The sequence below is a fragment of the Benincasa hispida genome, chromosome 5, assembly GCF_009727055.1.
Source record: "Benincasa hispida cultivar B227 chromosome 5, ASM972705v1, whole genome shotgun sequence".
Taxonomy (NCBI): domain Eukaryota; kingdom Viridiplantae; phylum Streptophyta; class Magnoliopsida; order Cucurbitales; family Cucurbitaceae; genus Benincasa; species Benincasa hispida.
The window spans coordinates 25,698,398-25,709,862 of NC_052353.1; the positions used below are offsets into that span (position 1 = coordinate 25,698,398).

The 11,465-nt window shown below is 32.6% G+C and overlaps 1 non-coding gene and 1 pseudogene across 1 annotated transcript; one reads left to right on the forward strand and one right to left on the reverse strand.

The window, feature by feature from the left end:
• Nucleotides 1-3,390: 3,390 nt before the first annotated feature.
• On the reverse strand, nucleotides 3,391-3,463 carry TRNAE-CUC. Its single transcript has one exon. It is a non-coding gene; the product is annotated as a tRNA-Glu (tRNA).
• A 1,895-nt stretch (nucleotides 3,464-5,358) lies between these two features.
• Nucleotides 5,359-6,174, forward strand: LOC120077267 (annotated as a pseudogene).
• Nucleotides 6,175-11,465: the final 5,291 nt, after the last annotated feature.

The following is an 11,465-nucleotide window of genomic DNA, read 5'->3' on the forward strand; positions in this document are numbered from 1 at the left end:
GAAGTGTCTGTCGGAGCCCAAATTTAGTCGCACGAAGATGGTATTAAAGTTGGTTGTTGGAGTTAGTCGAAGGTGGTTGTCAAAACCTCGAGTTGGTCGTCGGAGTTGCTTACTCAAAGGTAATTTTCACCGGAGTTTGTAGTCGGAGTTGATCGTCGGAGTTTGTTGTCGGAGCCAATTGGTCAACAGAGTTGGTAGCACGAAGGTGGCTGTCTCTTATACACATCTAGATGTGTATAAGAGACAGCCGGAGGTGGTTGTCGGAGTTGGTCACATGAAGGTTGTCGAAGCTCGGAGTTGATTGTAGGAGCTGTCATCGGAGGTAGTTGTCAGAATTCAGATTTCGTTGTCGGAATTGTCATCAGAGGTGGTTGTCAAAGCCTGGAGTTGGTCGCCGGAGTTGCCATCAGAGGTGGTTATCGGAGCCCAGAGTTAGTTATCGGAGTGTCACAATGGCCGATGGTTAGAACCATAGAGTTGTGGTGAGTTGCTAAAATATATCCACTCAACTCCACCAACATTTAAAGTTGGTCGGCCAAATAATGAGTTGATATATTATACCAACTTAACTCAACTCATGTTGGTGAGCCAAACACCCCCTTAATAATATAAGCTATTTGTGTAATATCAACCCTAATTTGACCCATTAGCTTCCATATATTAATTTTTACAATTGATATAATTAATATTTAGTACATCAATTATATAACTAATATACAACTAATCTACTATAAATTTGGTATATCAATTATACATTTTATACATTAAAACTTGATTTAAAACCAGAAGACAAAACAATTCATCAAAACCTGTATATGGAAAATTGAAAAAGAATATGAAAAAACGAAACACAAAAGGTCTTTACAATCAAACAAAAGCAAATCAAAATAAAAAGGAAATCGGACAAATTACAATATATGGCAAAAATTGAAAACTAACATGTTGATAAAATTGCAGAAAACACATACGTAAGATTGATGTTCAAGAGAAAAGAAAAGATGATGATCATGGGAGAAGAAACAATATTAAAAAATTGATAATACTCACCTAGAAGAAAATTTTAAAATTTATATTTAAAGTATATCAACTAACTTATATACCTAAAATAAAATGATATACATTGGTATTTACTAGGGATGTTCAAAAAATCCGATGACCCAAAAAAACTGATTAACTCAATCTAGTCCGTACAGTTTGGGTTGAGTTATCAACTCATTTGGGTTGGGTTCAAATAAATGAAAATTTTATGGGTTGGATTGGTTCATGGGTTCACATAATATAACCCAAACCAACCCGAACCAACCCGAGTTTATTATTAACTTTAAAAAATATATTTTTTTTGTTACTTATAACACAATTATTTATACATACTTTTAATTTTATTTAATTCCAATATTTTTTGAATAATTTATTATTCAACAACTCTTAAAAGTAGTTTCTTTACACTTTAAAAAGAAAATTTTTATTATATAAATTGAAATTGAGTAGTTAATCTTAAAAATAATTAAATTAGATTTTTACACATTTACGTTTTGCTTATTTTTAGAACAAAATTTTAAATAAATGACCCGATTAACCCGAACCAACCCAATCCAAATATTTAATGGTTCGGTTGGGTTCATTTTTTAATAAGGGTTATTTGGGTTAAAGAAATTTACAATCCAAACAATTAGGTTGGTCTATAAAGTCTTTCAATCCAATCCAACCCATGAACTCTCCTACTATTTACTCCAAACAAAAAGCTAAAAGGTTGAGAAAATTAAAAATAGAATATTTTGTCAAATCGGCCATTTCAAAAAAGTGGAATACACGCTTACAATTTCACATTCTAAAATTTTCAACCATTATAATTTCCCTTTCTTCTTTATAATTAAACCTTTTTTCTTTTGATACTTTCTTATCCTTTTCCTTTTATTTTATTTTTTATCTTCCTCTCCTTTCTCTTTTCTCTCTTATCATTTGCTTTCTTTCTTTTTTATTTTCATTTTCATTTTTTTCCATTTCATTTATCGAACCTTTATTTATTGCTGTTTTTTTTTAAAACTATTATTTTTCCTTACTTTTGATAGAATTTTAAGTTTTTCTCACACATGTATTTTTAAAAGAAACATATAGAAATAAAATTTACAAAATTAGTCTAATTGAACCAACATCATATCGTAAGCCAACATCATTAAAGTGAATTGTTTGTTAGAGTAAGTGATAAATATTCCAAATCAAATTTGGATAACGTTTAAAGAATAATTATTGTTATTATTTTATTTTCCTTCAGGTAAAATTGTATTAAATATTATAAACTCTTTATAATAGTTAAGTTCTTTTTTATACATTTATTTATATTACGTGTACTAATGGTTGCCAATTAATTATTAAAAGTATTTTCATTTTTATCGCTTGTTAAAAAAAAAATATAGACATGATGTGGTCGTATAACTCAAAATATATTGTCTACGAGTTGAAAAACCTAACCTCTAATTAATGTTGTCAACGACTTTTTTACCTTTATTATTAGCAACCATCCCCAACATCACCTATTTTCCACTACTTATCTTTGTTTGCATATTTTTAGAAAGGAATTAATTGTCTATTACTCTTGTGGGATACGATATTAAGAATACTCCTAAATTATCACTTGTAAGAGTGAGTGATTGTACTAGGCCTTATAAATTTATCATCACATCATTCATACATATTTCGATCATTATGGTGCTACAAGATAGCATTGCAACATAGTTGTACTTTTTTCTGGGATCATGCAATGTTGTGCCATTGGGATTTGCTTCTACTCGATGGCAAGCACTATTGCATTCGAACACAACTGGTTTGAAGTGTCTGCCAGCGTCATGCAGCACCGCGACACTATGTCCTTAGGGTCATTCTTGTCATTTTATTGTTATTTGAGTTCGATTGCTCCAAATAACCCTTGAGTTCACTGTTTTGCACCCAGAATATTTCAAGAGTCTTTTGAGCTTGACTTCCTATATAAGAGTACATTTAAACATTAAATTCTTAAGAAGTAGCACAATTTTGGTGAGGAAAGATATCTCATTTTAGGAGCTATTACTTTTCTAGAGATTTATTCAATTCGTGAAGAGATCAACAATGTTGGCACATCCTCGAAGATATTCAATCCTGTTTAATTTGCATATATATTTTTTATTTTTACCAATGCATACTATTTTCTCAAATATGTGGTTCTCTTCACCATTTAATCCAAAATTCTATACTTTAGACTTGTTTATCTCTCTAAATCAAGACTTGAATGTTATTAAAACCTTATAACTTCTTTATAGTCCATCGGCAAAGTTCAAGGATGACATAATTAAAACATATCATAATATGGGAATAAAATAATAAAAAAAAAAAACTAAGCTTTTAAAAGATTTAAAATTCCGTTGCCGGGATTTGAACCCGGGTCTCTCAGGTGAGAGCCGAGTATCCTAACCAACTAGACTACAACGGAATCAGTGTTATTGGAAGCAAGTTATGGTTTTAATTAAACATAATTAGTTGAAAAAAAAATATTAACCTTATTTATTTTTTTTTTTCATCTTTTTGAAAAAGATTGCCATTGTTCTATAGAATAATTGGATTCACCCAAAACAATATTATTCAAGGTTTCCTTTTCCATTTCAACCAAAATAATGTGTTAAGCTCAACTTTTTTTTCTTTAATTTCATCCTAATCAGCAGGTAAAATTATTAATGCAAATTAAAATATCCATAAATATATTTGTAGATAGAGAATTCGACATTTATATTAAAGATTAGTCAATATTTTTATAAATGCACATAATGCCAAAAAAAAAAAAAAAAAGGAGAAGAAACAACTTCATTATTGATGAATGTTGTTATGGTTCTTTTAACATACAAGTATTAAAATATCTTTATAAATAAACATAAAACAAAAAAATAAATCATATATTAACCTCCATATAAATATAAATACCAACAATAATAATATAATTACTCAGTATGGAAGTTAACGTAACTATTCATTTATATATTTTTTTTTTGTTTTTTATTTATAGTAATAATAATTTCTAGCAATATCAATATTTTATCAATACTTTTGTAAAATTAAAATCCCGTTATTTGATATCGACATCGACACAAATATTACAATCCTTAACAACAAAGAGATAAGTCAAAAATTTTATTATTATTTTAATAGTAGATAACAGATTATAAACCTTTTACATTTTAAACTAAAGTGATGAAACATGAAAACAACCCATTTTTTAAAAATAATTGTTTATCCGAGTGATTGTTAAAAAAAAAATTAAAAAATAGAAAAATGACTATTTTGAAATATAAGAAAATGAATCAAAATATTTATAAATAATAATAAAAAAAAAAAATCTATGATAAACTGCGATAGACAGTGTCTATCACGAACTATCACAGATAGACTGTAATATTTTGTTATTAGTTGTAAATATTTTTAGTTTTGTTATTTAAAATAATTTTCCAAAAAAAAAGCTATATATAATTATATATATCAATAAAACTTTTGATTTAGTGAGGTTGGCGGTTCCTTGCATATGGGACAATAGGGAACTTTTAGTTGGAGTTAAAATTGTAACGGCATATTTAGTTGAAGTGTAGGCCAGTTTTGGTTGGCATTGGCATCTAAAATAACCAAACAACTTGCCCACCACCACCACATTGCTGACACTCGCAATCATCGACCCCCTCACTTATTGCAACCATTTCCCTCCTATATCTCTAACTTATTTGTCAAAATATGTTCTATGACCTAACTTGCAAGAGAATTCACACCAGCATAATGTCGAACTGAGCACATTTTGATGCTTAAATTAGTATATGAAATACTTAATTTTAGCTAATTGAGCACTTGAAATATTGTTTATCTCTTGAGGTGGAAGAATGAGATTATTTTTAAAGTCCGTCGTTTGACAGCTTCTTGGACCATGTGCAATATCGGTAACGTCATTGTAGATGTAGTTTTAGATTGAAGTTTGCAAGAGCTCGACTCAATTAGTACTCATTTGGTAATGGAGATCGAGCTTGATATGGTTGTTCCAACACTTGAGACTTTAGCTTTCTATTTAAAGATGTACAAACCCTTGGCGTACTCTTGGAATGACTTGGATTTGGACCCTTATGTGAGCCTGGACCTTGCCTTGTTTAGCAGAACTCGTGAGAAAAAAATAGTTCACTTTTGGTTAAGTGGGGGACAGAAAAGAAGTATGCTTCAAGGCATCCTATCTGTACAGCACATTCATTGGTTGGGTTTGTGGGGTTTCTTGTAGAAAAAGAAGAAATTACACACACCCTATGGAGGATACATTATATTTATAAATGGGTTTTCAAACAGTAGAATCAATTGCAAGAAATGAGGTGGGAAAATCCAATTAAATTATGTGCTTTGGTGGTTTTTGCAGCAGTGCTTTATGGGTCAAGAGCTGAGGGTTTGGGAAATGGAAGTATGACCACAAATGTCACTTTCTTAACATTCTCAGAGCTGCCACAGGGTAATGCAGGGGAGATCAAGAGAAACAATTCTGGTAATACTACTACGGTTGAGGTCAGCAAGCGGAATCGGGGAGGCAGTGGCGGTGGCTATGGATGGGGATGGGGCGGCGGTGGAGGTGGGGGAGGTGCGGAGGTGGCGGAGGTGGTGGTGGAGGTTGGGGATGGGGAGGAGGTGGAGGTGGATGGTGGAAATGGGGTTGTGGAGGACAGCGAAAATCCGAGAGAGTTCGACGACACGACGGACAGAGGAATAATTTTAACAGGAAGAAAATGTATGACGAGGACGATTATAGAATGGGGGAATTTGCCCAATGTATGGTGAAAGGAAGATGTAGAGGAATGAGATTAGACTGCCCACTTCACTGCGGCGGACCTTGCTTTTATGACTGTCGATACATGTGCAAGGCTCATTGTAGACGCCCCTAATTTGCATTGCGAGCCATAGCTCCATAACTCTTAAGCTTACTCAGTTTAATTTGACCTTTTTTTTTTCACTTTTAACTATGTAGCAGAATTAAGTATTTTCTCTTTTTGATAAAGAAGCTAATTTGATTTCAATTTGTTGAAACTCTTTAATTTGCCTATCTGTTTCACCCTAGTCACCTTAATGTGTGTGGGAGATGATTGCCTGCCTCGGATTACAAGTTTTTGTGAAATAATTTTGCAAGTTTGGCCATTATTGATTTCTCTCTCTTTTTAGCTTAGTTGAATGTCCAAAATTAGCCTTAGAAACTCCTTTTTCTTTTCATTGATTGGTTTGATATTTTTATGTTCTAGTGTCGTGTGATTCCCCAACATGGAATTTCAAAATGGTTGGCTAATGAATTCGAATGACTTGTTATTTTTGGTTAAAAAAATTGAATGATTTGATTGGTTGGACGTTGACATAAAAAAACAAGTATATATTCTCAATATATATCGTTAATAAATTTATGGAAAAAAAATAACACAATATTACTCGGGTAAATATAATATAAATAATAAATATGTTATTTATTTTAAAATGTGAAATGTTTTTCATTTGATGTTATAATTTTTTTCAGATATATCAATGGACATTGATGTTCATTGAGAAGACTTACAAATAAATTTCTCAATCTAAATATAAATGTAACACATATGTATTGATAACTAGGTTATTCTTTAGGTGCTTTTCATTATCATTATGCAATCAACAAATGGTGATAACGGCAACATGACTTTCAAATACATCATCACTCACTCTTTGGGGGTCTTAATGTTATTGTTATTATGCAATAATCAATCATCTGTGTTAGGTGACACGACTTTCAAATACATATTTATCAATATGAATATAGACATATGATATGGCTGATTTTAGATCATAGGGTGTAATCTACATATAACAAGAACAAGAGCTATAGGAAAGACGAAAATAGTACAATCGGACCAAAAAAATTAGCATAGGAAAGAGGATTGACTTGGACTTAGGCCAAACGTAATGTGTTTGACCTCAACGAAGGTCAAGATGGAGACCAAGCCTAACAAGGAAGGTGCTTGATAGGCCAAGGTCGAGGTAGAGCCTAACAAAATGTCCAATGGGACATACCCCTCTTGCATCCCCCAACCCGGTGAAAGGATTATTCTAATGTAGCTCCAAAACTCTATTGAGATAACCTAGTTAGGTAATCTACTTCTATCAAATGCATCATTAAAGCTCTTATCATTTTCAAAGCCTAAAGTTTCTTCACTCTTACACTCTTTGATCGAAGTGTGAGTAACCAAGCACCATACCGACATGCAAATTTTCCTTTCTATTGCAAGTCACGTTATTCTCTCCCTAAACATATTTGTCATTATTGTCATTGAAGGTCAACTCTTTTTCCTGTTCGTGTTTTGGCATTGACAATATCAACATGAGTATCTCTTAAAGCTAAAAATAAGATTAAATTATTCCCTCAATAAAGAACTCAAACGAGGTATAAAATATATAAGGAATTGTTTGGCTGCAAAGTTGGTTATAATAGTATGCGATTATTATAATTTGTGGGGTTATAATAGTCTGTTGAGTTAATTAGAAATTGTTGTGGATACAAACTATTTTACAGATAGTGTATGCTTACACTACAAGAATTTTTGCCTGTTTCGATATTTTTTTTCCCGACGCATCCATTTTCGTTGGCATATACGTATTTATTCTGACGAAAATTTAATGCGTCGGTCAAAATAGAGCAACATGGACATTTTCTAAAAAAATTTTTGTCGATAAAATTTCGGACATATCCCGACAAAATATGCATTGGCAAAAGTTATTTAACACCCCCCCCCCCCCAACTCTTCTTTCCCCTTTTATTTTCCCTTTCCCTTTAATTTTTTTTACCCAGATGGCCGCCGCTCCACTGCCCAAAGCCACCACATGCCATCACACACTACCACTGCACACTACTGTCGCATGCACTAGTTGGTTTTCCTTCTTTTTGCTTTTTTCTAACAAATGTGTCTATGGTTGTGTTTATGTTATTATTCTGATAAGGGTTTTTTTTTTTTTTTTTTTTTAATAAAGATGATGTATGAATCCATTTAAAATAAGCTTTCAGTTGTTTTTTTTTTTTCTCTCTCTTTCTTTTAAGATGGATTTGAAGGATCCACAATGAAGGGATACTTGAGCGGAAGTGGATCTCCCAAATCTCAATTCTTTACAGAATCACAATTTTTATAGAGAAGAAGAAAAATTATGCATTTAAAATTAAACATACATATAGCATGCTAAAAAAAATAATAAATTAGGGTTACCTTTGAATACTATCTTCAATGAATCCTTCAAACACCACCATGATAGCAACCTCGATATTCTCTGGTGAGAATCCAAGAAGAGTGAAAGCTTTGGTGATTTTGGAGGTTTGAGGGAGGGAGAGAAAAAATTGAGAGGAAGAGAGAAGGATGAAAAATTCACACACCCATCTGTATTTTTTCCAACTCTTGTTTTTGCAGGAGGAAGACGATCCAAATTAGAAAACTCATTTTCCACTTATGTGAAAGTGGAGAGAAAAGACCTCCCATTAATTAACTTAATATAATTAAATAATATAAAATATATTTAATTAAATAAATAATTTAATATATATTAATATGATAACTACCTTATCATAATATATATTAAACTATATGTTATACCAAATATAATTTTAACCTATAGTTTAATATTATATTCATATACATATAACCTATAGTCTCTTTTTCTCCCACTAATGACATTTAATATAAATCATATTTATATTAAATTTAATAATATGAATCCAATGCACATCAATAGTATTTGAATGTATTCAAATATTTTATTTCTTCTCAAATAACTTTATTATTATAATACATCAATACATTTATATAATAATTATATCACATATAATTAAATTTTAATTATTATCATTATAATTACTCCTCAATTAAATTTTAAACAATTCAAATGAATCCAAAAAAACTGATTCTTCATTAAATTTTCGTTGAGCTATCGAGTGGATTCATGGACCTGTAGCTTGAAGCTCCAACTGTACGTGAATAATTAATTAGACTCTTTAATTAAATTATTTACCTTTCGTTTACTATCGGACACTCCACTAAAGACCCGTAGTGCACTCTTTTACATTATAGATATATTTGTGTCCATTGGTATAAACAATCAACAGTACGATGACCTTTTCACAAATTGTTTGTAAGTACAGCTGGGCCAAATTACCATTTGCCCCTGTAGATACATCTAACTCCTTAATTACCACTAATCCCTCTAATGAACAATAAAATTTATAGTCAACTAGAATCAAATCCCTCTCGGGCCAAGAAAGGTGTAGATGCCACATTGTCAAAGCCTTGGAACCAGTCCTTAAGAGAGCAATTTAGCTACCTTTCCCACAATTGGGAAGGATCTGATTCCATCTTAGTGTAGCTATGTTTCCAGCTCCCCAATTAGACGAATTCCCAAAATGGTAGGCTTGTTGAGTCGGCGATCAGGCCACTCTCACCAATACAAATCACAAGATCGCTCTTATAGGCAGGAGTTCACAACTCACTCAGGATTCAGGTCATGTTATCTATGGTCATCTTGGTGAAATGTAAGTCTCTATTATGAATTGCGTTATATAATGAGACTAAACATTTCGTGGTATGGTCTTATACAAACTCCTTTGTAGAGAATATCACCGCTTACATGTCTCCACATGAATGATTATGATCAAATCATTTGTAGCACTTTACAACAATTGTAACATCTACAAAGCGGGCCAAACTTGTAGTGTCACTAGGATAAGGTATCCAACCTTATCCAATTACTACAGACCATTTAGGTTATCACTTAACATAATCCACCCGTATGTCTCTATATACATATTTAAGCTATAAGATAACATTGGATATTAATTTATTGGTTTGTGGTTAATGCAATTAATTTTGAAATAAAACATCACATATTGTATTACATAAATAAAATGTTTGTACATTACACTTACAAACTATGGGACCCTACGAGATTTAGTACATCAATCTCAACAATCTCCCACTTGACCTAAAGCTATAGGGGTTTACAATATAAAAGTCAAACTGTAATACAAAGTACACAAAGCAATAAACTAGGGCACAAACTGCCTAGTACAAAATCCCCCACTTTCCCTAGTTTAAACGTGGCATGTCTCATAGACTCATACTCTGGAGATGACTCTCAAACACCTTAGTTGTGAGGGCCTTTGTAAACGGATCAGCAACATTATGCTCCGAAGCTATCTTCGTAACGATCAAGTCTCCTTGATGCACAATCTCTCAGATGAGATGATACTTATGCTCGATGTGTTTATCGCGCTTATGACTCCTAGGCTCTTAGGAATTAGCCATAACATCAATATTATTACAATAAAGTGTGATGAGCTTTGACATGTCTGGAATGACTTCCAGATCAGTCAAGAATTTCATGAGCCAAACAACTTTCTTAGCAGCTTTGCAAGCTGCTACATACTTGGCCTCCATAGTGGAGTTGGCAATGTAACCTTGCTTGGTGCTCCTCCATATTATTTCCCCTCCATTAAGAGCGAACACTAATCCTGATGTGGATTTCCTAGAATCATTATTAGTCTAAAAATCAGAGTCCGTATATCCAGTTAGGATCAGATTCTTAGAACCATACACCAACATGTAGTCCCTCATTCTCTGCAGATACTTAAGGATATTCTTAATGGCGGTCCAGTGATCAAATCCTGGATTAGACTGATATACTGAATATTCCAACTGCATAGCAGATGTCAGGTCTCGTACATAATATTGCATGCATTAGGCTGCCAACAACCGATGTATGGATCCGTCTCATTTCCTTAACATCTTGAGGTGTCTTAGGACACTGTTTCTTAGACAATATCACTTCATGCATGAAAGACAGTAAAGCTCTCGTAGAGTTCTGCATCGAATACTTGACAAGCATCTTGTCAATATACGATGCTTGAGATAGAGCTAGCATTTTGTTCTTTCGATCTCTAAAGATCTGAATTCCTAGAACAAATTGAGTCTCTCCCAAATCTTTCATTTTGAATTGGGTCACTAGCCAGTTTTTAAATTCAGTCAGTAGACCTACATCATTTCCAATGAGTAGGATATCATCTACATATAATACTAAGAAAGCTATTGAACTGTTAATGATCCTCTTGTATATAAAAGGCTCATCAACATTTTGATCAAAGCCATAAGATTTGATCGCAGTATCAAACCTTTGTTCTAAGATTGAGAAGCTTGCTTCAGTCCATAAATGGATCGATTAAGCCTGCAAACCTTTTGCTCTTGACCTTGGGTTATGAATCCCTCGAGCTACTTTATATAAATGATCTCCTCGAGATTGTCATTTAGAAAGGCAGTCTTGACGTCCATTTGCCAAATCTCATAGTCATAATATGAGGCAATGGACAGGAGGATTCTGATAGACTTCAGCATGGCAATAGGCAAGAAAGTCTCCTCATAGTTGACTCCCTCAACCTG